Here is a 27,767-nt window from a genome sequence, read left to right as displayed (position 1 = left end):
TCCTGCCTCTGCCTCCCAAGTGCTGACCTTAAAGGTGTGCTCTACCACACCTGGCTGTAAACAAGATTATTTAAGGTGAGTTTCCCTTTTGGAATATTCCTGTAACTGCTTTGTGCATCATGCCTTATATTAATAAGTTTACACCAAGGGTTGTGAAGAAGTGGGAAAATGAAGAAAGAGAGTGGAAGGGAAGGGAGAAAAGGAGAGAGAGAAGTCATGCTTGCACTTCTGCTTCTTTCTGTGGGAAACTGAAATAATTTGTTGCTTATCCACTTCTGTTGAGATAGACAGGTTACAGAAACATATGGCAGGAAGTAAATATATGAGCACCAGGTTCTGTTTTATTTTGTGTAATAATTTTGATGTTTTTTTTTCAAAAAAATATATTGAAATATTGGCCAATAAAAGTAGATTCACCATTCTATCAATTCTCCATGTTTGATACATTGGTGAGAAATGCTAAATTATTCCCAGTAAATTTATAAGCAGCCCATTGATAAGGCACTGTGGTCCCTCAGCTGACACTTCTATGATGACTTACCAATGTGATGCAGTTCAGTGGTCATATTTTTATCCACAGTCTGCAGATAGCTGCTCCTCCTGCACTGGCAAGTGCTTTGTTGTCTGTTAAATTCATCTTGAATCTAGGACCTCTGCTCTGTGTGGTGGTATTGTGTTCCCCCAAAATATTGTTCACCCTAATAAACTTATCTAGAGTCAGAGAACAGAACAGCCACATTATTAAACATAGAGGCTAGGCAGTGGTAGCACATGCCTTCAATCCTAGCATTCCAGAGGCAGAGATTCGCCTGGATCTCTGTGGGTTCAAAGCCACACTGGAAACAGCCAGGCGTGGTAGCAAGAGCCTTTAATCCCAAAAAGTGATGGCAGAAAGCAGAAAGGTATATAAGGCGTGAAGACCAGGAACTAGAGCCAGGTTAAGCTTTTGGGCTTCTAGCAGCAGTTCAGCTGAGATCTATTTGGATGAGGACTCAGAGGCTTCCAGTCTGAGGAAACAGGATCAGCTAAGAAATTGGCAAGGTGAAGTGGCTGCGGCCTGTTCTGCTTCTCTGATCTTCCATCATTCACCCCAATACCTGGCTCTGGGTTTGTTTTTATTAATAAGAACTTTTAAGATTCATGCTTACAGCTCTGGACATACCAGAGAAAGTCAGTGCTCATCAGTGAATAGCAAATTTGGTGTCTGTGAGACCATCAGCATTGGGGTAAAGTGGGAGGCAACACCAAGTTGTTCTTTACTGACAAGTATTTACAGCCCCCCTGCTTTTCTAATGGGGGGACATAAATATGGGCAAGAATAAACTAAGTATATAAGCTTATTTCAAATATCACTAGTGTCAGTTAGAATATTGGGTGATGGAGAATTATGGGAGGGAATAAGAGTCACCGGATTAGATTTGGAAGTTTAGAAAAAGAAGACATTACTGAAGAGAAATGTAAAACGAACTTAGGAAGCAGGCAGGGAAAAGCTGGGAGGTTGGGGAAGACAGTCAATGTACTGACAGAGCTTCCAGAAAAAAAGAAAAGGACAGAGTGGCCAGAGGCTGGAGGGGATGAGGTCTCAGCAGTCACAGAAAGAATGCAGACTTTCCAAGAGTGTAGCAGAGCCGCCATTGGCGATGCTGGGAAGGAGAGCATGGGATCTATCATGGTCCCAGGACCAAAACATGGCTATCTGCTGAGGGAGTAGAGAGGAGTTGCAGGAGCAAAGACTTCTGCTAGGCAGTTGCAGCTAGAGAGGCCAAGCCCAGTCATTGTACCAAGTGCTGGAACATGCAAAGGGTTTGGTAACATGGTGCCCTGGGCTGATACTGCCTTTCTGGTATGGTTTTGCATTTATGATTAGCATTTGCATGCACTGATACTCTTCATTTGGTTTTAAGGTATATTGTGTTGATATTTATAGATCGCAGATTCAGTCTAAACACTTCGAGTGACTTTTTGACTTTGTCCTCTGCCATACTCTCACTTTCATGAGGTTTTAGAGAAACCAGGGAGAAATAATCTGGGGCTTCTATCATAACATAGTTATGTCTAAATGATACTGATGAGGCAAACTGAATGCTGGGCTATTGCCCTGGGTGTTACAGTATGACTCTCCTACATATGGCTGTTCATAAAGTACCATATAACACAGGATATTGTGCTAAAAATGGCAGGACATTCAAGGAAGGAGGAGGTCAACTCCTGCTTACACACAGCTTACAGTTTCGTGCAGAGCTAGGACATGTTCCAGATCAGGTCATCACACCAGACAGCATTCTCTCATCCGAACCAGCACCTAAGCACTTGCGAGTGAAAAGAGACTGAAAGAAAAAAAAATCACAGGAAAAGAAGAAAGCAAGCCTAAAGCCTTTCAAAGGAGATGGAGCAGACTGGGGCAGAGAATTCACATGGGCTGCTATGTTATAATGGAACAGTGGGAAATGAGGCAAGAAAAGAAAATTGGAAGCAGATTGTAGAGGGCTTAATGCCTGATGAGGAATGTGCACTTTGTTCTGTTGCTATTGGGCAGCTCTTGCAGAGTTTGGAGGGAAGAAGGGACATGACGGAGAGGTATTTGGGGAGATTAATCCAACAGCTGTGTGCAGGCCAGGAGATGACTCAGAAAACAGCTGTCATAGGTGAGTAGACTTGAGAGTCCTTTTGATTAGGTTGGTTGTGAGCTTTCTAAGTGAAATCATTGGAAGACTATGTCAGAGCTTTCTCTCCCCCCTCACTCCTCTCGCTGGTGCCCTATGAGCTATCTGATAAAGCAATTGCCTCTATCAAGTCCGTCATGTAAAATTAAAACAAATAGTGCCCTTCTACAAAAACTACTTGCCCTTTTCTCTATTATTTTCTTGATTCATAGTGACAAGCTAACAAAAAAAAAAAAAAACAAAAAAAAACTGACAAGGACATAGCGAAAGCATAGAAAATTATGAAAACAAGTGAGTGTTTGGCTAACGAAATGTTTATCACTGCACTTCTCATCATTATGAGTTAATTACAGGCTCTCAGCAAATACCCCATTGTGAGCTCAGAGGTGCAATATGTTTTATTTGAAAAAGTGAAATAGTGATTTCCTTTCCAGTGTTCAGTTGCATTTCCTGCTATTTTAAGGCTACTCAGTGGTACCAATGTACTTTGACAACCAATTATCCCAGCATGCCTTCACAGTGTATTTTAACTATAATGCTTTTTAAAAGCTTGAATTGCAAAAACAGAGTCCTGTCTTAATTGATCAGATGTGCATCTAGAGTTGTCTAGATATTACAGTTTGTGTAATACCTGAATAAATTATACATTAACTGACTTACATGAACTGGGGAGAGGGGAGCCCACCTGTTGGAATGAGACACATTGAATTTCTTCCTCACAGAAGATTTCTCTGCACACTTATCTTCACTTCTAAGAAAAGATGATGTGTAGCCCTGGGACCTGACTAAAGCCATGAATAAAAGACCCCCATAGGTTATTATCCCCCACAAGTTCTTCATCTGGTTGAGAGAAAGCAGTTGCTAATGATTATTGTTATAGTTGTGAACAATGTAAATCTCAGATATCGCTGAAATCACCATATTCTCTTGATTGTGTGTGTATGTGTGTGTGTGTGTGTGTGTGTGCTCCTTTGTACACATGCATATGTGCATGTGGGTGCTGTGGAGGCTAGAGGTCACCTTAGGATTTCTCTTGATTACTCTCTACCTTAATATTGGAGCTCACTTGTGCTGGATCTCATTGATTAGGCAGAGCTGGCTAGCCAATAAGCTCCAGGGCTACATCTGTCTCTGTCAGCACTGGGGTTGCAGATAGATGTCAATGAGGCTGGCTATTCTGTGGGAGCTAGGAATCTGGACTCTGCTACTCTTGTCTACATCATGAGTACTTTTCCCATTGGGCCAACTCCCCAGCCCCTAACCATTGTATTGGGAAAGCTTGATTCAAAAATACTCAGTGCCCTCTTCCAGGTAGAAATAAAAGTAACACTGTCCCTGTACATGTTACCCTAGTGTCTGTTAACTGTAATCATTGTTTAAAAGCAGCATCTATGATTGATTCAGGAACAGGGCCATCACTTCATTTACTTTGGTTTGATTTTTTTCCCCTCTCACCCTCCCAGTCAGCTTCTCCCAAGTAGGAAAGTCAGACAGTAGTTACTACTTTGGAAAGAAAAGATAAACTGAAAACTGTGGGATGCATTTTTTTCTTAGACTCCTTTGCCAAGTGTTACACAACTGTGTCAAATTTCTTTAGACGTTGATAATGAGAAACAGACACTTCCATGGAAATATAACCAAGAGATTTGCAGTAATAGATGATTTCAGAAAGACACATGGTTCTAAATGGCACTAAGATTATGAGATTTAGGGTTCTGAATCTTTCATTTTTTTTCATGTTGGAGTAGGTCCTATGGTTGATTATCAGGTTGAGGAAGGGCGGAGGCCCTGTCTGCTGATTATAAATGTGCATGTGTGTAAAATTTTCACACATAATATAATATTTCAAAGTTATTTTTATGGAAGCTCAGGGGTCCCAGAACTTAAACAAAACCACCGATCATCGGCTCCAAGAATTACTTAGAAGGAATCATAGTTATTTTTTACATCCCAAGGAGTCATTTGCAGACTTTTGGGCTACAGATCACATAATGTTTATTTATTCAGCTGGCTTTGGAGATTTCAACAATATTTGGAAGCACATGAGACTTTGCCCTGCTTAGTAAAAGTATGCTCAAAGGTGTAGCTACAGCATTTTTATATCTGAAAGGTCCCCACAAAAAGGGTGGGTATTGGTAAAAATGTAATTCTGAAATTAAAAAAATACAAGTCTAGAAAAAAAAGTCATCTCACGTTGTCTTTAGGAAATCTTTATCAAACCCTATGTCCTTTAATGTTCAAACATGTATTATATTTTATAAGAACAGTGCAAAATGTAACTTGCATTATTCTCTCTGATCATCTATAACAAACAAGACCTCGTCCATCTCCTAAGAATGATACTTAACATGAGATGTGTAATTTAGTTGGTATTAACAGTAAGCTGTATGTCACAAAGTCAGCTTGTTCATTTCTATGAAAGAAGGTGCAATAAATATTTCATGGCTATGGCTCCTGAGGAACATTCTCCTTTCAAATGTGAAGCAATCTTTCAGGGTGTGTGCCAGTCAGAAGTCTTTAACAGATATAAAATGTGCCTTTTTTTTTTTTACTGCCTTTGAAAATATAAGGAACTTGAGATGCAACTGAAATATTCATCACGTGGACAATATGCAACAAGGCTGTGGGAGCTGAGAGTTTAAGTCAGTATTTATCCAGTTCTTTCTTTCCTTTTTCTTTCCTTCACTTTCATTTCCATCAAAGTTCCTCGTACTTCAAAAGTCCATGACTAGTCAAAATGTCATTTTTCCATAGTTTTCAAATTTTTTTTTTTGCAAATTTTTCACAGTATTTAACATTCCCATAATCTTTTCATTGGTTAGCTCAGTGATGGCTTAAAGAAAGACAACCTCAATACCATGATCCATATCCATTTAGTTAATAACTGTATTGTGATACTACTGACAAACTTAGTGCCATGTAAAGATGTGTTCAATATTAATTTGTCTAGTGGGGATGACAACTGTTACATTTTGTGTTGCTGTTTAAGATGTTTTAAAATGAGCATGATTATTACTTGGTCAGTTGTTATTTTGTTATTAACAAAGTAGATATTTAAACTCAGTAATAAAAATAACAGGACTGTGGAGGCCCACAAAGTTTGCTAGTGAGATCTGAGCTTGCTGTACCCAGAAGAGCTGCCTTAGAGAATTGCTTGACCACATGCATGGCTACCAGGTGTTTGGAAGGGTCTGCACTTGACTATGTTAAGGGGAGGTCTTCTGATCTCCACCCCTTGGCATTCCTATAAAAGGCCCTGTAGAAGAGACAGAAGGGGCTGTTGGATAAGGACCCAGGCCCTCCCAAGCTATCTGGTGTTTCTGTCTCTCTCTCCCCTCTCCATTTCCATCTAAATATTTCTCACTCCTCAAGAGTGCCCTGGGGTAAAAGTGGGAGCAGGTCCCCACAGGACAATGAGTTTTAGTTGAACAAACCTACCCACACAAGCACACATACATGCACAAGGAGCAAGTGTCTCTTCTGAATATTCTAGGCTAGAAAGAAAGGTGTGTAAAATAGCTAAGGGCCATAGTATACCAAACACTAACACTGTAATTTTCTGTACAGTCCTATATTTTTATGAACTGTAATCAAATATTAAAATTTTATTCAATTGATCTAGCTGACACACTAAAAGTATTTTCATATCTTTTCCGCTATTTTTCCTTTCTTTTTTTCTCAACCCAATATAATCTTCTAAACTTTTTAAGTTAAAATGCATCCTGGGATGTGGGGACACATGCCAAGATTTGTCACTAAGCAAAGTAATCTGAAAAGCAAGTGAAAAAAAAAAAAAAAAGGAAAAGCCCAATATGTCTTTAGGTCTTACAATGTGCCAGACCCTGTTAGAGATAGGTTTTTATATGTTTTCTTAGTTAAAATGAAATTATTTTAAAATTGCTATCTTATTCTATTGTGTATGAAACTGTATTATATTGTTGTTTTCAGTGTTAGCACTTGATTATTTTGATGACTGGAAGCCTGTGACCACTTTATTGCAATAGAAAATAGCTTTCAGGGAACAAAATGTATGACACAAGAAACATAACAATGCATTTTGATGGTAAGATGGTATATTCCATAAGAAGCCAATACATTCATTCTTGTTGAAGCTATCCATGGACGAAAGTACAAGCTCAAACAAGAGAAATTCAGTTCAGACATTAGAACAAAAAACACAGAGGAGTTTCCAAAATATGTCAGGAGGAATGAAAGTAAATTCGGTATGTTTTATAAAAAGCAACATAACTATATGAGGGGTTTTTTTTATTTATACTGACTCTTGGCTAGGTGATTAAAAAAATACTACTTTAATCATAAGTTGAAAAAATGGAATTTGGAGCAAATTAACAGTCTGTTAACTGTATTAATTTCACCAGTTGCAAGATGAATTAGATGCTATCAATAACCATGTTTCCTCCTTTTGATTGTGTTTCTTTGTGGCTGAACATTCATGCTTCTTCAAAGAACCATAAGCAATGCATTTTCAACAAAATCACAATGATGCTGTTACTTTTGTGAAGATTTATTAATACTGACTACTAAATAAAAATGTTGCAGACACACTAAATATCATGCCTAAAAAGCATAAGTAAATGCTACATTGGTTTGAGGACAAATAGGAAATGTAATTTGCATTCTGAGAACAAGATGGATATCTGGAAATAGGCAAAAATGGATTAGAAGCAAAGATGATAATGGTCCTCATGATATCTTGGTAAGAAGTCAAAACTGAAACAAATTAGGGTTCTCTGATGTACAAATGAAATTGGTCCTTGGCAAGACTATAAACAGGTTGAGTGCTATTGACATCTCTTCCTGGGGAATCTAATTCCCCCAAACCTTTTTTTTTTTTTTTTAATCCAAGATGTGAAATTATCTGTCAACAACCAACAATCCTTTTGTGCCCCCATTTATGAAACCTTTGTGCCCAACCACCATTCTTTTAAGGTGATGGGCCTCACATTTTTGGGCTGTCCCTCCCTTAGGAATAGACGTCCCTTTATCTGCTTCTACTCAGCAAGAAAAAGAATAATAAATACTTTAGCAGGAACAACTCAATATCTAACATATCAATAGTACAGCCATTGCACAATAAACCTAAATGATGATCAAATAAAAAATACAAAATGATAGCAGCATAAATATGTTGACTCTTTTAAGTTTGTCTACAACCACAACAAATTCAAAGCAACAGTACTAACCTTATGTCCTTCCTTAGGTTTCAACAATTCTGGTGATTTTCATGTGAACCTATGTAGCAGGAACACAGCCAAGCTCTCAAGCTTTGGGTTACAGGCAGATGTCCTGGCAGAATAATGGTTTAGTTTAGGCCAATATTAGTTTATGAACAGTGCCTTCTACTACCTCAGCAAATATAAGTAAATAGTTATCATCCTTTATGAAACTATACATGATTCAACTTTGGAAGGCAAGATGAATTCTCTAACCATCGTGCAGCACCTTGAAATGCCGCTGGAGTGCACAAGGGCAGGCTTGAATTTGAGGGACTTCAGCATGGATTCACTGACTATGAGCTGGGAGAAAGAGGTTTTCCCTCATTAGAGGGTCCATCTTCACCTGTGTTCTCTTGGGTACTAATGACTATAAAACAGAAACACCCAGGCTACAGAAGATGAAAAGAGAGGGAGAAGCAGAAGAGAGAGAGAGAGAGGAGTAGGAGGAGGAGGAGGAGGAGGAGGAGGAGGAGGAGGAGGAGGAGGAGGGGAGAGTGTCTGTTGGACCTGAGGAAGCAACAGGGACCTATCTCCCCCTTCAAAATATGTCTTATAGTCCACAACTGGAAAACCAATGTGAGGAACTGAGTTGATCACAGTCTAGACAATTGTTGATTCAACCCAGCGTAGACAAATTTCTAAACAGTCTTCTTAAATAAGAAACACAGAGCCAAATACAGAGTTAAAGCCAAAGAGATCAGAGCAATAGCCGCCAACTAACCTTAGCTTACCACCTCACCATAGCTTCCCAAAAGAGCCTCTTCCTGTCTAACCTGCACCTTTATTACCTTCCTGTTCTGCCTTCTCACTGGCTCTAAGCCCAGCCATATAACTTCTCCATCACCGCCTATCTATTCAGACCTCCAGGTCTCTACGGTTAGTATTGGGATTAAAGGCGTGTGTCATCACACTTGGCTGTGTCCTTAAACACATAGAGACTCTGCTTGCCATGGGATTAAATGAAGGGTATGTGCTACCACTGCCTGACTTCTGTTAATGGCTGTGACCTCTGATCTCCAGGCAAACTTTATTTATTAATGTACAAATAAAATATCACATTTCAGCCCAAATAAAATATCACCACAACCCAGAAGTGGGGTAGAATCAAGTAAGGCAGTCCCAAAAGACAAAGTACCACATGCTTTGTCTCAGATATGAACTCTATGGTAGCATGTGAATATGAAAGGGGTTTATCAGGGGGGTAGAAGAGGAAAAGGAGAGGGAGGGCACGTTAAAAATAGAGGTAAATAATATTTATTGTGTGCATGTGTGGAAATACGATGAATCCCCTTACCTGGTACAATTAATAACAGTTACCAGAGGGCTGGAGAGGTGAGGATATGAGAGCCAGTTTGATGTGGTAGATGACTTGCCCTCACAGGTTTCAATTTGTATCTTAGCTTCCAACTGTCTCACTGTGCAGAGAAGTCCTAACAAGTGCTCACAGTGTGGTACTGCTCTTGCTTATTTAAGACGCTGTGTTCTCAGAGGATAACCTCCCTGACAGAGGTCCTGGAATTAACAACGTCAGATTAGCAGGCCACATTTTCTGTTTATTGTCTTCCATTTGCTCACCAGCGAAGTGATTCGATGTGTCACACTGAGGCCTATGATATCTACATGCCTAAACATGCCAGCTGTCTGTACAAAGGAAAGTATGTTCTAATGTGAAATAGCTACTCTTCCATCCTGTTAACAATTTCGATGACATTATCCAAGTGCTACTAAAGTCAATTTACAAGTCTCTTTGGCCGTGTGTGAGGCTTACAGTTAGGAAAAGCATTTAACATATTCCACTTGAGTTGCAAAGTAGGCCATGCTGGTTGATAACTTAGCAATATGATTTTTGGATATTAGCTTGGGATGAGGAATTCACATCTTAATATCTCCTATCAATGGCTGTTGGTCTAGAATAAATCTTTAATGGAAAGACTCAGGCTGCAGATTTGAGATTTTATTTCCAGAGAAGCCATGAACAAATGTTAATTTGGTTTTGGGTTATTTTTTCCCCTCTTCCTCTTCTTTTTCTTGTTAGTTTGTTGAGGATGATGGCCCTGAAGGAGATAGTGGGCAGGAAGACATATATGCATTTTGTGGAGGCGGTTTCAGATATCTTAGGTGCTCTGCTAAAAAATTCTGATCTAGTTGAACCTTGAATTCTCTTTGTGTTTGATCACAGACACACTGGCAGGGCCACCCTCACAGGCCTACAGAGAGCGTGGTAAAAATGAGGGGCTGGCTGCTTGCTGAAGCATTTTCCTTATTGATGAAATTGGCAGTGACCTTAATCAGTGACTCTCTCTGCTCTTTAGTGCTGACAGAAATAACCATTTTTTTCCTACTCTATTTTCATCATAGAAATTTTTCCTCTGATCTTCAGATATAATATATATCCCAAGAGCTTCAGAAATCTGGTCAGAACTCCACTATCTATACTCCAGTTCTTCTCCTGATGCACCCCAAATGTGTATGCAAGCGGACTGATTGGAACAACAACAACAACAAAAAAAAAACCCTCAGAATATAGAAAAAAATCGATGAGCATTGGAAATGGACAATTTACAACCACAACCCATTTACTTATGATTGTTTATGAAACTGCATAGGATACAAGTTGTCCCAACAAGTTCTTTACATCTCTTCTGTATACCTGCAAGGAAAATCAAATTGCTAAAAGCTAAAAATAGCTTTCTTAAGATAAGAGGTGATAGCAAGTGAGGATTTTAAGTCACTTGATATTTAAAAACCACAACTTTGATGGCATGGCTAAACTCAATAGAATCCATAAGTAATTATTCATCGCACATTAGCACGCAATGTCTAGCTTCTATAACGTTTTGAATATTTGTTACCTGATCCATTTCATTAGGCACAAAGCAGTATCTGCCTTTTGTGGTAGCTGAGAAGGTTAAATGGTTTAACGCTCATGAGTCTTCTAGAAGAGTGCTTCATGCTTTCCCATTGGCATTGCTTGTAATCATCTCTGTCAAGTCCCAAATGGACTGTGAAGTCAGGGTTTGTTCTGCCTGCAGGTTCTTCTGCCTTGACTCCTGCCATAGAGTCAGCCTGAATCTCCCGGCTGCACAGGCATACCAAGGCATAAGAGAATCCTAAACTTCTGAAGTGGAATGGGCTCGGAGATTCATTACACTGAGTTTAGAACTCAGCACACGAACCATTGTACTGTGCTCTGTCCTTTTCCTTAGACCTGACTATTGGTGAAATTATTAAGGCCACTCCACGTTGTTGAAAGGGAGGTTTGTTTTGTGGGGTAACTTACAAGTGAAGGGATAGGCAACAAGTTCTGGGAAAGGTGTGGCACAGTCCAACTGTATTCTCTGGAGAACTCTGCTTGGTCTACCTATAGCATCCAGGGTCCAGGAACCAAGAGAGCTGGCCCATCCAGATCTCGGGTCTTCAGGGTCCTTTCTCAGCCCTGCCTTGGAGGCGTGGCAGTTACTAAAGCCTCAGTGGGGGTTGGAACTTCTGGATCAAAGCTGGAATGGCTACCCACCACACCTGACAGCTCAAAGGGACAGATTGCACCATGTGGCATTTCATGTCCACAAAACTCTAGGTGGCTTAAAGAGGGGTAACATCTGAATTACCTGCAGGGATCACTAGTGTGCTAAATTTAACCACCTGCAGGGAATTGTAGTGCACTAAATCTAATTATCTGCAGAAACAGAATCCTAGCATACTAAGTGTAATCACTGGGAGGTACTCCTGATACGTAGAGTGTCACTGGCACACTGAGAACATTCAAAAGAGCCATTCTTAGGAATAATCACCCACCACGGCATAGTGTATCTCCATCTAGAGTAACCAGAATTCTTAACATCTATTCATAACAGGAAAATGCAGATTTTGGCAAGTTTTCGTTACTAATGTTTCCGTGCAAAAATTGAGTATCATGCGAGCTCCATTGCCCCATGGCTTTTGTAATCACCTTGGCTCTAACCAAGTCAAGAAAAAAAAAGAGAGAGAGAGAGAGAAATAATAGCTTTCCAGCGTGGACCCTGCTTGAATTTCACAGCATTCCAGTCTCGGGACATAAGTTCCTTTCTGAAACACACCCCTTGATTTTCCCGATGCCAGGCTCTTCTGAAGATCACTCCCTCTCCCCAGTGACTTCCTCCCCCTGCCTTAAGTGAGTCTGTCCCTCTTCCTCCTCTTTACATGCTGCTGTCTGCCTTCTGTCCTGATCTCCTCAGAGTTCATTGCCTGAATAGTCTTCTCCCTGGAACTCAAAATATTCTCTCTCTCTTTCTCTCTCTCTCTCTCTCTCTCTCTCTCTCTCTCTCTCTCTCTCTCTCTTTCCAGAGACCACTACCCCCTGTCCTTATAGTCCATTGTGTCAGCCAGTCCCAATGAAGACAGAGGCACGGCATATACCTTTCTTATTCATTGCTGAATGCCAGTCCCATTGCTACCAAAAGATTCAGTGTCTTGTACGAAAAGTTTCTTCTGTGTTCCAATACCTCTTTAAAAAAAAAACAAAAAACAAAAACAAAAACAAAAAAGCTTTATCAACCGGAAATGAATTAAGTTCCCCCACTTTATGTCCATGTGTTCAAAGGTTGTAAGTATTTTGTCCTGTGTACCTGAATGGCTATCCCTCCCCATTATACCTGTCATCTCGCCTAGTCCAGAAAGTGTGATCCACCCCCCCACTCCCCCCCCCCCCCCCCCCCACCCCCCAGCCCCCACCCCCCGTGGAAGTAGCCTTTCCTGCATTCTAATCCCAGATCCTCTACCCTCTTTTAGGAACCCAGCCATCTGAGATGTTTGTTACATTCGCCTGTTTACCTAATTTTCTTGCTTTGACAGCTCTGTACTACTTACCCAGATAATGGCAGTAAAAACTTTTTATTACAAATGTGTATGTGAAAACAGCATCAGGGCAGGCCAGTCACTCCACGGTTTCTGTAATCTCCTTGGGTCTAGCCAAGTCAAGAAATGAGAGATTTTTTTTGCATGAGTATTTGAGTGAACAAGTTATTTTTTATACTTAGATTAATATACCAAAATAAAGAGTAGGCACTTAAAAGAATGTTTTATAGCATAGCACATTTCTTCTTTGTTCTTCTTCAGGATTAAACCACACTGACTCCTTTGCTTCAGTGACTCAAGCAACCTGTCACCCAACTGAGGAAGAATATACCTTTGGGTAAGTACCATAAACATTTCTAAATCATACTGCAATCACAAAGCTCATGTTTTCTGGCCTCATTTTGGTTTAAGTCCTCTCTCTCTCTCTCTCTCTCTCTCTCTCTCTCTCTCTCTCTCTTTCTGACATACACACACATAAAAATAAATGAAATTAAAAAAATCCTTCAAGATCTTGGTATATTTGGAGAGAAGATAGATTGAGTATAGAAAAATTTTAAGAAAAATTATGGGGTTTTGTTTTTTAGACATTAGCTTAAAATCTTTCAGTTTTGTACAATGTTGGGGAAATTCCATATCTTTGGGGAAGGAATTTATACTTAGGGTAAAATGCTTTGAAATACAGCATGTATTCTGCAAAATGTGCATCCATGGATTTTCACACAGTGAGCATGTATGTACCAGCAACAAGACTCAGTTAAATGGTATTAACTTCACCAACATCCCAGTGGAGCCCCGCCTCATTCTCCCCTGCTTCCCATCTCACCAATGTCTCTCATTCCTGTTAGGAGTAACCACAAACCAAATTTCTAACGCTGAGAATTGCTTCACCATTCTGGGAGTGACTGTCTTTTTAAATGTCTTAAAATTAAAAACAAAATGAGAAACTATAAGCAGGAGGTCCAAGTGACTTTCGTCTATGTGACAGCTGTTTCTCAGATGACTGGACCTCTAAGTGGGCTGAAGCCCTGCACATATCAGCTGTTTAATTGAGGGTCATTGCTGACTCAGCACCATATTCAGTGCCCCCCCTCTAATATTTGAACTTAATAAATTATAGTCTGCTGAAGATCAGGAAAGGTGTTCATCATATCCACCATTTACAATAAATGTCTTCTATAATTGGAGCAAAAAATTCTCTCTTCACATTAACTGATTAAATTGGCGATTAACATGGGATGGTGATTTTGCATGAATCACTCTAAGGAACCAAGAAAACAGGTAAAAATATGCTTAGATCAACCAAAGGCTTAATAATACATTCATTGAAGACTCCATTGTACTTAGCATAATAAATGAGAAATAAGATCACAACCTTGTATGCCTACCTAGGAAGATACCTGTTTCACCAGCCATTTACTATGGAAGTATTACTACCAAGTTCCTAATTCCTTACTGATTTCTAGACTTCTCCCTAAGGAATAGAAGCTACATTCTGTCACGTGAGTGTCTCACTAGATTCAGGTAGGATCATGCTGCTTGAATATTGGAGAGAAAGATAAGATTTCTACTTACTCAAAATTCTAAAAATAAATTGTTAAATTTAATGATATCTCTAAATGTTACAGATACGTCTACCCACATTATTAATTTTTATGTTAGTGCGTTTCTTAAAATAATGTCATACATATATCACCTCTTTACATTTAGTGCCATTAATTATGTGCAGCATTTGATACAGTCTTGTACATTGTATGGTAAGAATCTGCTCCACAGAGGAATTGCTTGACCTAGGCCCTAAATTTTAGAATATACATCAATTTAAAAGGACCTGTAGTCCTGTCTTATATGTCACTGAAATATGTTCTTAATGTGTGGTAAATCTGTCTTTAGTTACAGGAATTACACATGTAAGGAAAATGCTTAAAATCAATAATTCCTGATCAAGTTTTATATACACCTAATATATTTCTATACGTCTTAAAGGATTTGTATGCCATAGAATAGTTAATGACTTGAAAAACAAAAATTGTTGTTAAAAGACAACTTGACAGTATTCCAACTTTTTAAAAAATACGGTAATGTTTACAAAAATGGAAAGTTGGACTATATTCCATTCTGCTATCAATATACGTAAGTGTGAAAAACAAGGAGCTCTTTCTGTGGTAAAGACAAGGTCAGTCCCCCTCACCCACCCACAATCAGCCACTGCTGTCTCTTTTCTATGATGGAATTCATTTGCCCTGTCCTTGAACTGTAGCTCCATGCAAGGACACAATGTCTGCTTTATTCACTTGGGAATTCATCATTCACTGGGATGGTTCTTAGTTTCATCTGTGCAGTTGAGTATGGCAGTCATTAATGTGTTTGTTATTTTTCTGTTTGGTAGCATTGAATTTAGCAAATGGTCCATATTTAATTATAATTTTAGAAGACATAGGGTTTGTTTCAAAGTTTTAGATATTATGAATTAAACTGCTGTAACAACTTTTAAGAAGTCCTTTTGTGATGACACATAAATACATGTGTGTGTGTGTGTGTGTGTGTGTGTGTGTGTGTGTGTGTGTGTGTATGCACGCACATTCATTTCTGTTCAGATCATCTCTGAGTCACAGAATGAGTGTGTTTAATTCTATGAGGAATAATGTAGGAATGTCATGTCTCAACAGATTGCCTGCCCCATTATGTACTCCCACAAGAATGTCTCACAGTTTCATTTTTCCCAGATCTTCCTCTGCATTTGATGTCATTAATCTTCTGATTTTGGACCTCTCCTTGTCCCCCTGTAGCTTTTATTTACACTACTCTATGACTAGTGGTGTAGAACCCATTTCCATCACTTATTAGCTGTTTATGTATTTTTTTAATTCTGGAATATTTTTTTCATAGTATCTTGCACATTAAATGTATTTGACTTGTTTTCAAAATATATTTGAGACATAAAATCTTTGCCAAATATTGTCCATTAAGGATATTTCTACCCCATCTAAAATATGTCAGTTTTCTTAACTATACTTTCAAGGTCTTAATTACATCCTATTTTCTTTGTGCTTCTGTGCTAGTTAAAGTTTCTATTGCTGTGAAGAAACACCATGACCACAGCGACTCTCATAAAGGAAACCATTTAATTGGGGTTGGCTTACAGTTTCAGAGGTTTAGTCCATTATCATCATGGTGAAATATGACAGTATACATGCAAACATGGTGCTGGAGAAGGAGCTGAGGTTTCTATATCTTGATCCAAGGCAACAGGAAGTAAACTGGGTTCCACACTGGGCACTGCTTGAACATGGTGTACCTCAGAGCCCACCTACACAGTGATACATTTCCTCCAAGACCACACCTACTCCACACCTCCTAATAGTGCCACTTCCTTTGGGAACCATTTTCTTTCAAACTACCACATTCTACTCCCTGGCCTCCATAAGCTTATAGACATACCATAATGTAAAAATGCATTCAGCACAACTTCAAGTCTCATATAACAGTCTCAAACATATTTAAAAGTCTAAAATTCAAAGTCTCTTCTGAGATTTATGCAATCTCGTAACTAAAATCCCCTGTAAAATCAAAATCAAAAAGCAGATTACATACTTCCAACATGTAATGGCACAAGAGATACATGACCGTTCCAAAATGGAGGAGATGGAGGATAGTGAAGAACTGCTGGACCAAAGCAAGGCCAGAACCCAGCTGGGCAAAGTCCAAACTCTGCATCTCCATGTTTTATGTCAAAGCACTCTTCAGATCTCTAACTCCTTTCCGCTTTGTTGACTGTAAAAACTTCTTCCTTTTGGGCTACTTCACTCTCTTTTAGCAGCTTTCCTTGGCGGGTATCCCATGACTCTGGCATGTCCAACTTCTTGAGGTTCTCAAGACAATCCAGGCTTCAACTTCACATGTTCACAAAACAGCCTCTCTAAGCCTTTTCATTCAGGACACCCCTGAAACATGCCTGAACACAGCACCTTTCCTTAGGCATGGAGGAAGATTCCATAACCCCTTTCTTCTATCCTTGACTCTAGAACGAGAATGATGGGACCAAAGCTGCAAAGTTCTGCTGCTTGCCGGAGCTGGAACATGGCCCCCTCATTCAATAACATCTTCACTAGCTTTCTGTTTTGGGGTGGTTTCCTTCACTGCCTAAGCTTAGATGTCCTCAAACTGGATCTGCCGACCAGGCTGGCCTCAAATCCTCATGCCTTGCTTCTGGAGTGCTGGGATTAAAGGCATGCAACATCGCACCCAGTTAGTTCTACGCTTTTCTTAATTTCTTTTTACAAGCTAAAAACTTAGCTGGGTGTGATCTTACCCTGAGGTCACCATTCCCTTTATTTCATTTCTTAATCGGTGTATCTCCTTGAACACAGGACTGAACTCCAGTCCACTTCTTAGTGATCCTTTTCTCCTCAAATTATATATTCATTTTAAATTTTTCCTTGCTTGATTGCTCCTCTTCATTATAAATCTTCATTAGAGTTAATACTGATAACCACATGACAGAGTCTATACAAAGCTGTTTTGAGATTTCCTCTAACAATGGGATTAATCCAAATCTTTGCACTTTAGCCTCAGGCAGACACTTCAGACAAGAGCAAAAAACAACTACATTACTTACCAAAATACTACAGGAACAATCTTTAGGCAGCATACTCAAATTCTTCTCCTTTGAAACCATTTGAGCTGGACATCACAGTTCAAATCACCCTCAGCACCGCTGTCTTCCATGTTTCTACTAGTATGGCTTAAAGCATCCCACTGCTTTCCTCACCCAAATTCCTCCAAGCAAAAGCATGATCAGGCCTATCACAACAATGCTCGAGTCCCTGGTACCAACTTGTGTTGGTCAGGGTTTCTATTGCTGTGAAGAGACACCATAACCAAACCAACTCTCATAAAAGAAAACATTTAATTGGGGCTAGCTTAAAGTTTCAGAAGTTTAGTCTACTATCAGAATGGGGAGACATGTTGGTGTGCATGTAGCCATAGTGCTGAAAAGGAGCTAAAGTTTCTATATATTGATCTGCAGACAACAGGAAGTGAACTGTGTTCCACACTGGGCATAGCTTAAGCACAAAGGACCTCAGATCCCACCCCCATAGTGACACATTTTCTCCACTAAGGCCACACCTACTCCAACAAAGCCACACCTCCTAATAGTGCCTCTCCCTATAGGGGCCATTTTCTTTTAAACTACCACAGCTTCTTCCATCCTCTCGGAGAAACATATGCCAAAACCAAGTTAAATATCTCTATATAGTACTGGCACTTAAAATTAGATCTGTTACCTTGAATTAATTGCATGTGTGGTGTGAGGAAGGTCTTAACGCACATCTTCATATATTTATGCAGTTTTTCTAGTGCAATTTACTAATAAATTATTCCCTTCCAAATTAAATTACTTTGATACCTGCTTAAAAGTCAGTAGACATCTATGTGTACTTCTGAGCTTTGATTTTATTTCATTGAATCATCCCATCAGGTCAATTAACCCAACTTCCTAGAGTACCATGAGCCTTTAACTGTGATGAGATAGATCACCAACTGTCTTCTTTCTTATGATTTCCTTAGCTGTTTTAAATCCTTTGTATTTTCATATATGTTTTAAGATAAGCCTACCAACTCTACAAAGAAGAGAAATGGCTATGATAACCGTGTTTAGTCTCCCAACCCAAAACCCATGAACATGTGACAATATCCTCTCATTAAATCTATCTTCATACTTTACACTTTTCCATTGGTGCTTTCAGTCCTCTTTCAAGTGTATTCTTAAATGTTTGATTTTTGTATTATACATCAAAGTGGCTTTATTTCTTCTCTACTATCTGCTTACAGTATAAAGATACATAATTGAATTTTGAAGAATTATCCTTTGTCCTGCAAACATTCAAATTTCCAGTGAGATTTTGTCATTGTTTTTCCTTTAGATTTTTAAAAAAATAAACTTTATTATAATAATTTGCAAATACATAAAACTATCACACACCAAAATTGATCAGACTGTAAATCTATACAAGTTAATGAACAATTAGAGTTACCGTTGCTATTTTATATAATAAGTCATTTTAATATAATAAAGAATTTTACTTCATCATTTACAAATTCTATGCTTCTATTATCTTTTTCTTCTTTTTTGTACAGTCTTAGATTATTCAAACAATGTTGAACAGGAGTACTGAGAACAGACATATTTGTCTTTTTCCTGATCTTTGGAGGAAATGTTCAATGTTTTATCATTATAATATTGATTTTAGAGTTTGTGTGAAGGTCATCTGAAACAAGGAAAATGTATTTGTATTCCTAGCTTCTTAAAGTATTTTATACAATAAACAAATATTGAATTTCATCAAAAGGTTTTTCTTCCTGCATATACTAAAATGATCATAAGGTGTTTGTTACTTTTCTGATAAATTCTGATAGATATTTTCAGAGCTAACTTTACCCTGTATTCCTTTTACATCCCTTAATTAGTAATGATGTATGGCTATCTTATGTCCTCCAAAGTTTGACTTGATAATTTTTAAATAATTTATTTTATTTTTTATTTATTCAAGAGAGAAATGAGTCTCTATCTTTTCTTGAAATACACTTTTGGTTTTTAATAGCAGAGTGCTGCTGGCCTCATTAAATGAGTTGGAAAGTATTTAAGTATTTCATCTTATCTTTTCTTAAATAATTTGTGTAGATTTACCTATTCCATAAAACTTGTATAGATGATCACAAGAAAATTCATCAACCTTGAAGTTTCTTGGTAAGGAGATTTCTAATTATAAATCCAAGTAGCTAAGATATAGAGTTATCAGTGTTTTCAGCTTTTTTCACATGTTAGTTCTTGTCAGTTGTATTTTTTCAGTGTTTCTACTTCATCTGAGTTGTCAAATATACCCCCATCAATGTCCATAATCATCCTTCCTCACCCTACAAACACCCTTAAAAAGTATGAATGTACTGTGTTCACATTTCTTCTTTCATTCTTGACACTGATAATTATTAGTGTTTTCATTATTGGGTACATTTGAAGTTTATGTCAGCAGTTCATCATGAACTAAGCCTTTATTACAATGAAATATCCCATTCATCTTAGCACTCAAGGTGGTTTATCATTAACATATATCCATCCTGTATAAGCATAGATTAAAAGAGAAAGAAGGAGATTGGTTCTCAACTTTGCAATAAACATCCACTCTTTGCCTAACTATATGTATAACTCACAGAGAATCTCTATGGCAAGGAAATGCCTCTCTCTATTCCTACCTGTGTTTGTTACTTTTGAATCTGTGTCACCACACCACCTGACAGAAAAGAGAAGGCAGATTTACTTTAGCACATGGTTTTAGAGAGTTTCAATCTATTGTAACAAAAGTCATGACAAAGATGTCCAATTCCTGGCAGCAGGAGTGTGGAGTAGAGGCTCTTCACATCACAGATTCTTCTATAGAGTCCAGCCAGCAACAAATCCACTAAGAACTGCTTTCAAAGGCCTATTGTTAATACCTACTGTTACCAGGTCGGCCTCCTCCCAAGAGTTTCAATAGATTCTCAAAAGAATACTACCAGCTGGAGAACAAGCATTCAAAACATGAGCATGTGGAAGACATTTCATATTCAAATCATAACACTACCCTATTCATATTCCTTTCTTGTATCCTGCCTTGCAAATTCCAGACAATCCAGCAACCTGGTGTCTTTTATCAGATGCCTCTGTTTGGTGATGACACAGCTCTCTACTTTGGCTCTACTTCTTTTGATGCCATCTGGAAACTGCCATAAAACAGGAAGCCAGAACAAATATTGTATTCTCTTCATGGATTTCCCTTCTATGAAGAGTCATCATCCTGACTGCATGATACTATTGCCTCAAAACAGTGTATGTGTGTGTGTGTGTGTGTGTGTGTGTGTGTGTGTGTGTGTATGTTCAGTTTTATTGTTCTTTACAATGAAAGAGTATTCCCAGTGGCAATTACTCTATCAGGCCAAACAGAAGTCCTTTGTCAATATTTTATTATCAGGTCAAATAAATATGATGAGTCTCTGTCTTTACTTTGGCAAAGTTAAAAAACATCTCATGATCTTCATACTCTAGACAAATAAAGTAACAAGTAAGGTGAACAAATTTCCCAATATCTTAAGGTGGCCAGCCCCATTTTAATTCCTCCTGTAAATAGTTCCTTATTTCACTCTCAAAAATGTTCCAACTTTTGTAATAATTTACCCATGCATCCTAATTATAACACTAAATGCTATATTAATGATTTTTAGAATGAATGCCCTATAGTTAAACATTACCTTCATCATAGAACAGCTTCAAATATACAGTTTGTTCTTTCTAGATTACATAGTCATTTCTGTTTGAGGAATAACTTTCTTCTTTAACAGATTGCATACAACTGACTGTTCATTGTCATTGAAATAAATTCCAAATGTGATCAAAATATATATTTCAAACAGATAAACTGTACACAGAAACGATACTTTTACTAGAAAAAATGGTTTTAGGTAGAATCCATCTATCCCATTCGCTCAGAAACGTGTGCCTTTTAAGAAGGATGTTCGATTTGCTTGCTGTACTTGCCTTAGCTCCATGAATTCTTTGTCTACAGCTGTGGCTTAGAGCCATGTGACACTGGATAAAGGTACTTAAGTGTTATTGGGAGGAGCAACTAAGACATGTTACTACTTCTGGATCCTCTTTTCTTCAGTTTATGAAAGTCTTAGTCATTTCCACATCAGGGATGAGGACCTGGGATTCTAGAAGACACTGCGGAGCTTGAATACACTCAAGCACCTTCAAGAAAAGGGAGATACAAAGAAAAGCATTTCACACTTTTTGAACTCAAAAGAATGAGTGGCTGCTGTAAATTTGAGAGCAAATGTGCTGTCATTGGCCGTAAATGTGAGCCCCTTGTCACATTCCTACACACCGCCCTGTCTGGGTAACCAAGTAAGCATGATGTCATGTTCTTGTTCACTATTTATTTCCCTTTGAAGGTACACTTAGTTAATGCAAGCTGACAGTGTGAATGGTTACCCAGTTATTTTTCAATCACCGAGTTATATATCACATTGAAGACTGTAATACATGTTGAACTTTCAAATCTTATGCAAATATGTTGTATTTCCATACAGCTCCTCTCCAGCAATTTATTACTTGATGTTTTTACACTGAAACCTATTCATAACCTGTTTAATGCCAAGCCTGTGCCTCAAGAAAAATGTGGAGAACACTTTTCATTAAGTAGAAGATTTTCTTTGAAGGCAGTCATCATTGAAGACTTAAACTGTTAGTCAGGACCATGTGTTTTGAGAGTGGCAGCTTGGGTGCTGTACTGTGTTCCCTCTGTTTTTAAACATCCTGAAGGATTCTGTCAGCTCAACATCTCTATACCTAACATCTACTAAATCAGATCAGGCCATTTTTATGTAACGGTTTGCAAATGTGTTTTTTTGAATGTTAAATCTGTTTCTATTTTTCAATCAATTTAAAATGTGTAGAAAAAGTGTTCTGATTGTATATTATCCAATTTTCATCAGCTGCCGGAAGGAAATGCTGTGAAAATCTGTGATTTAAAACCCTTAAAACTTCTGCTTGAAATGCATGTTTTGTTAAGAACATTAGATATGCAAAGTGTTTTAAACAGAATTTTGATGTCTTTATTAATAGCATTTAAAAGTTTTAGGATTTCAGATATTCATAGATTTTGTTCTCCTTGACTTACAAGGTCAAATATTTTAGATATATATATTTCTCTTCAGGAAGATGGTTGAGATTGTAAAGGGGACTTGAAAAAGAAAGGGAAATAATTACATTATAAGTAATAAGGCACTGCTCTTATAAAGAGTTATTGGGAAACTATATCATAATATATATATATATATATATATATATATATATATATATGGATGGATGTGTATATATATATATATATAATCATAAATATCAATAAATTTTTAAACCCCCATTGTAGATAAATCACTTGCCTATGAGCTATATGAAATACAAAAATTCCTGATTTTGTGATTTAGTTGAATAAAAGCTACCAAAGAGTGTGCTTTCTTAAATGCTATTGGAGTGCAAAGGGGGAAAAATAGTTCTTCTATACTTCATGACTGAAGTGGGATTCAAGCAAAGAACGGGGGCAGTGCATCAAAACAGCTCATGATTGAAACAATATTGAATTATAACAAATTTAAGTACATTTTCATTAAGACTAAGAAACCTACATTTGATATGAAAAATTAGTAGTAGCAAAGCATAAAATAAACAAGCGCAACAGATGATTTTCTCTTTTATGGTTATATTTGGTATCATATTAATTGGGGGGAAAAAAGAAAGACAAACCTGTTCATTAATACTTTAGTTATTTATATTTAGCTGTTCCTGTTCTGACAGGATTTATGATGATCCCTAAGTGAGATATTGCCAAGGGAAAAAATCATGATCAAAGCATATAGGCACTTACTTCCTCTCCTAATGCAAGCCTCAAGCAGAGAATAGAAGTCTCATGACTTCATTCTGACTTATGTAGCCCTTCAGTATACTTCTGTGGCATTAGATCAGGTCCACAACTGTAACTAACACTCTGGTCCACACATTTTTTTTTTTCTTTAAGCCAACAGCAAGAAGAAAGGGCAAAGAATTTGCTAGCCCTTCCTATCAGAAGCCTGGGAAGAAGTATCATTAATGTACTTTGTTTATATACCCATGGCCTGATGTTGTCAAACACACACACACACACACACACACACACACACACACACACACACACGTTTTCCTACCTGGTGATTGCAAATGCATTTGTCAGATGGATGGCTCTGTACCCAAGCTAAAGATGTGGGTTACATCTGTTATGGTGACAAAGCCATTGGAGAGTAGAATAGGCATATAGAAGTTTCTGTCACTCCTACTAAACATTTTTGATGTTCATAATGCCTCTTATGGCATTACTAATTCAAGAGAGCCTGCCTGGTATTTGCATGTCACATTATACAGAAGGGATATTGTTTATTAGGATTATGTATTCTAAGTACCAGGAATGTTATTCAGTCCTTAGGTAGAATCCACTCATGCCAACTGTGTGCCTACAATGGAATTATGCAAGATCATGAATGGCTATTAACTAGGGTATGAATGGTAGATAATCTAGCTGCATGGGTAATTTACACATCTGTGTGCATATGTGTGTATGTGTGTGTGTGTGTGTGTGTGTGTGTGTGTGTGAGAGAGAGAGAGAGAGAGAGAGAGAGAGAGAGAGAGAGAGAGAGAGAAGAGCCTTTGAGTGAATGATAAACAGATAACTATACAGGTAATAAATTATATGGTTAGGATCATTGGAAAACAGTACAGAAAAGGAGGTAGAAAGGAGAATAAAAAAGAAAACTACACAGAGGACATGGGGGGAAGTCTTAGCAAAATATTGTTATCTACTCTGATCAAAAGGTACATCTCTCCATATTGACTTTAATTGTCATAGTATGTCACATGGTTCTGTCCTGGGTGCTGTTTTGTTTATCAACTGTATTATATTTGTGGGTGGTTATTTTCACATTTATCAATGCTTAGAGTTTACCTTACACACCATTCTGAGGAAGCTTTTCTGTTCTAACAATTGAATACATGATGGTTTCTTTTGTTGCTTAGCAAGGAGATGGCTCTAACACCCTCCTGATTTTCCTCCCTCACCCCTGCCCCACAGCCCTTACTTCCTCTTGTCTTCCAGCTGTAATTCCCTGTCACCCTATCACCTTGGAAGAGTAGAACTGTAGTCTATTCTTTAGAAATCAGGTTCTCAGTGAGTCTGCTCCCTGATAACCTGTATGCCCTCCTGTTCTAGAGCCCTTGAACAGGGAGGAACAGCACTTTCTGCCTGGTGAGTTCATGTGTAGAAAAATGTGGGTCAGGCGACAGGAATCAGCACCATCAAGTGATCTACATGGGAAAGAGCAATATTCCACACACTGTACATGAGCAGAGCCCCCCCCCCCAAAAAAAAAGAAATCACAGGAAAAGAATGAAGGAAGGAGAGGGAGGAAAAGAGAGATGAAAGGGAGATGCCCCTAGGATTTGTCAGTGAGATTTTCCCCAGCCACATTATGTTTTCAGCAGTCCTCTTAGACAATGTTGAGGAATACTAATTTCCGGTTCCCCCTGAGCAATATTGCAGTCTAGCAGAAATAGGTGGGACTGAGAGAAGGTAGAACCACAGTGAGGGAAACGCTTGCCAACTTAGAGGAGAAGGTGCCAAGTGAGCGGCTCCACTCCTAACGTTCACACGAGAGTTGATTCACCATCTACAGCCACATTAAATCCCATGAGGGCATTATTTTTAAAATTTGGTGCACAGCACTAACACCAGACAGGGAGGAAAAAAAATCAGGTTTTTCTTGAAACATTCCCGTGTTTATGTTACCCATTAAATATTAGAGATTGCTATGTTAGAGGCCCAGATGTGATGCTGTGACACTTAGCAGAGGCCTCATACTCTTATTCCCTCTTATAAAATTAGTGGGCACACTTGTGGCATCTAGTTGATTGCACAAGCCAAAGTAATCTGTCAAATACCCCCACCTGTGAGCTTTATGCACACTCTAATGTTAAGGGGCAGGGGAGTACAATTGTTGTTTTGTTTTTTTTTTTTAATTTTATTTTTCATGTTCAGTTTGGGTCTTAAAAATAAAACCAGTGAATATTTTTTTTAGTGTGTCTAAGTTAATTTTTCAAAATTCAACACTCACAAGTCAATGGGGATGGGATAAATAGGCTGGGATTTTCATTTGCATTGCCCTTCCTGTTCTCTGAAATAATTTATTATAATTTTCATGAGACTTCATAATATTATTCATTCACTTCATAATTGAAACGTTGTTAACTTCTGCCTCATGTTGATTGCTGACCTATACCAGCCAAAGGCACCTTCCTCTATGTCTCTCCTTTCCAGGTATGGAAGTTAGCAAGTTCGATGTCCAGTGATCACCTTCATGTGTAATTCTAATCACACTGAATCACAAAGTGGAGAGGAAATTCTAGGGGGCTTCAGGATGTTTGGTGAATTAACCAATGGAAGACTGATTTAAAGCTTCAAATATGAGAACCCTGAGAATTGTTGATGTTTAAAAATAGTAAAAAGGCACCAGAGCATGAAAAGATGGTTTTGGTTTCATGAGCAACAACTTAGTTTATCACTCTGATATAAAAATATTATTCAAAATCAATCAAAGGCAACTTGTCATACTCAAAACACAGTATCATTGTGATAAAAGTTTAAAAAAATGAAGAAAATTGTAGCCAGTCAGAATATGTTTGATATTTAATATGTGCTAAATAAAATTGTTTTTGGTGAATTAAATTATAAAATAAACACAATTGAGTTTGGCAACATCCTGTCATGGATGGGGCAGGAGGGCTCATGAAGCCCCACCTTTCCTTAAGGATGTATAGGCTGCTAATGTTTCTGGGGAACAGAAAAAAAAATTCTTTAGTGGTATAACCACTGGTAAATTGCACATGCATCTATAAATGATTCTTTGTCCATGTTCCTATAAGAAACCCTAATTAAATTAATTCCTGTATAACTGGTGGGTTAAAAATAAATGAAAGAAAAGCTGTGAAAGTAGAAACAAGCTGCTAAGGAAAGATCTGTGAGAATGGGAGGAAGTCAAGAGAAGGGAGAGAGAGTAATAAGATCGAACTATATATATATGAAGATGTCAGGACGAAGCTCAGAGTGGATGATTAGCACACACTGATAAACTTGAAAAATCTATTTACTAAACCTATACCCGACCTTTGAACACTGATTAGGAACAACAACAACCACCAAATATATGCTCTTTTGCTTGCAAAAATATTCCTGTAAACAAAAGAACTCCAGGTTCCCTGGTAAGTGACAAGCCCTTCATCCTTTGACAAAGGCAGTAAAATCCATGAAGCGTTTGAGCCAAGCTCCTCAGAGGACCAACTTCAGTAGCCAGCCCCCAGCGGATCTCAGAGAGGTCAGAATGAGATCAGTCCTGTTCCTGAAACATGTCATGTTCCTTTATTTACTGTGTAGCCTACATTCTGCTGTTTTACTTGAACTAATTTGAATATGCAGTGAGACTCATATCAACCAGTACATTATCAAATAAGTGTGAATTAGCAGCTTGAACATAAAAGTCCTTCCTTCATATTCTCATTGAGGAACAGTGCCTTGTCTCTTGCAGTCTTGATAAAAGAGTAGCTGAATTTTGGGTAGTCTACAGGATATGAGGGTAAAACCATGTATAGATATTATGGTTAGTGTAGTGTTACTTCTTTTCGATTTTTCATACCTGAAACCAACCAAAAAAAGCTAAATCTATGGAGATGATTCACAAAGAGAAGGTAGAGTACAAAATAAAGCAATTAAAGGAGGCTGGATTTAATTAGAATAATCTATGACAAATGTGAGCAAACCTTTTTTGCCAAAGCAGGGAGGAGTCTTTGGAACCAGGCAGGGAGGGGCAGTATTGACTGATCATGATGCTTCAGCATTATCTTGGGGCTTGAAAGATTGTATATCTTGAAATCATCCCCCCACCTCTCTCTCTCCCTTCCCCTCTCTCTCCACCATTGGTTTCCATTACATTACTTATGTTAGCATAGTTGGTATGCACTAAAACTATGACAAGCTGAAGACATGGGAGGGGTATGAGTGTGTTTCTTGGGGACTTAAAGAGCTATAACAGACACAAGGTCTAAACCCTGCCAGGCCAGATGTTAACCCTTGGGTTCCCTGGGTCTCTAACCCTGGCAGCCAAATGAAGTGATTATGGAAATGGTAACACTTCAGCTAAATGATTAATGTACTCATCCTTTACTGAGCACCTCAACCATATAATTAACCTAATTTTTAGTTTCAGGCTTTTGACATGCATCCTTCCCAATTAGGATGATTATCTTTTACATTATCCCTCACATTCATGTAACTTCTAGGTTTTTTTTTTTTTCCTTCATATACTTCTGAATGAGAGGAAAATATGCACATAGCTCAAAGTCAGAAACTGAGGGCTGAAAACATCC

General features: G+C 38.1%; 1 protein-coding gene across 6 annotated transcripts in view; it reads left to right on the top strand.

Annotated features, from left to right (window-relative positions):
- Positions 1-27,767, top strand: part of Tenm3 (teneurin transmembrane protein 3) — a 2,620,641-nt gene that overhangs the window by 1,727,315 nt on the left and 865,559 nt on the right. For all 6 annotated transcript variants that reach the window (XM_036166444.1, XM_036166440.1, XM_036166445.1 and 3 more), the window contains one exon: positions 12,995-13,070. The gene's annotated coding sequence lies outside the window, so the exon portion shown is untranslated. The remainder of the gene's footprint in view (positions 1-12,994; positions 13,071-27,767) is intronic.

The sequence above is a fragment of the Onychomys torridus genome, chromosome 17, assembly GCF_903995425.1.
Source record: "Onychomys torridus chromosome 17, mOncTor1.1, whole genome shotgun sequence".
Lineage (NCBI taxonomy): Eukaryota > Metazoa > Chordata > Mammalia > Rodentia > Cricetidae > Onychomys > Onychomys torridus.
The sequence above is the reverse complement of the archived record's forward strand: the minus strand, read 5'-3'. Positions and strand labels throughout refer to the sequence as shown.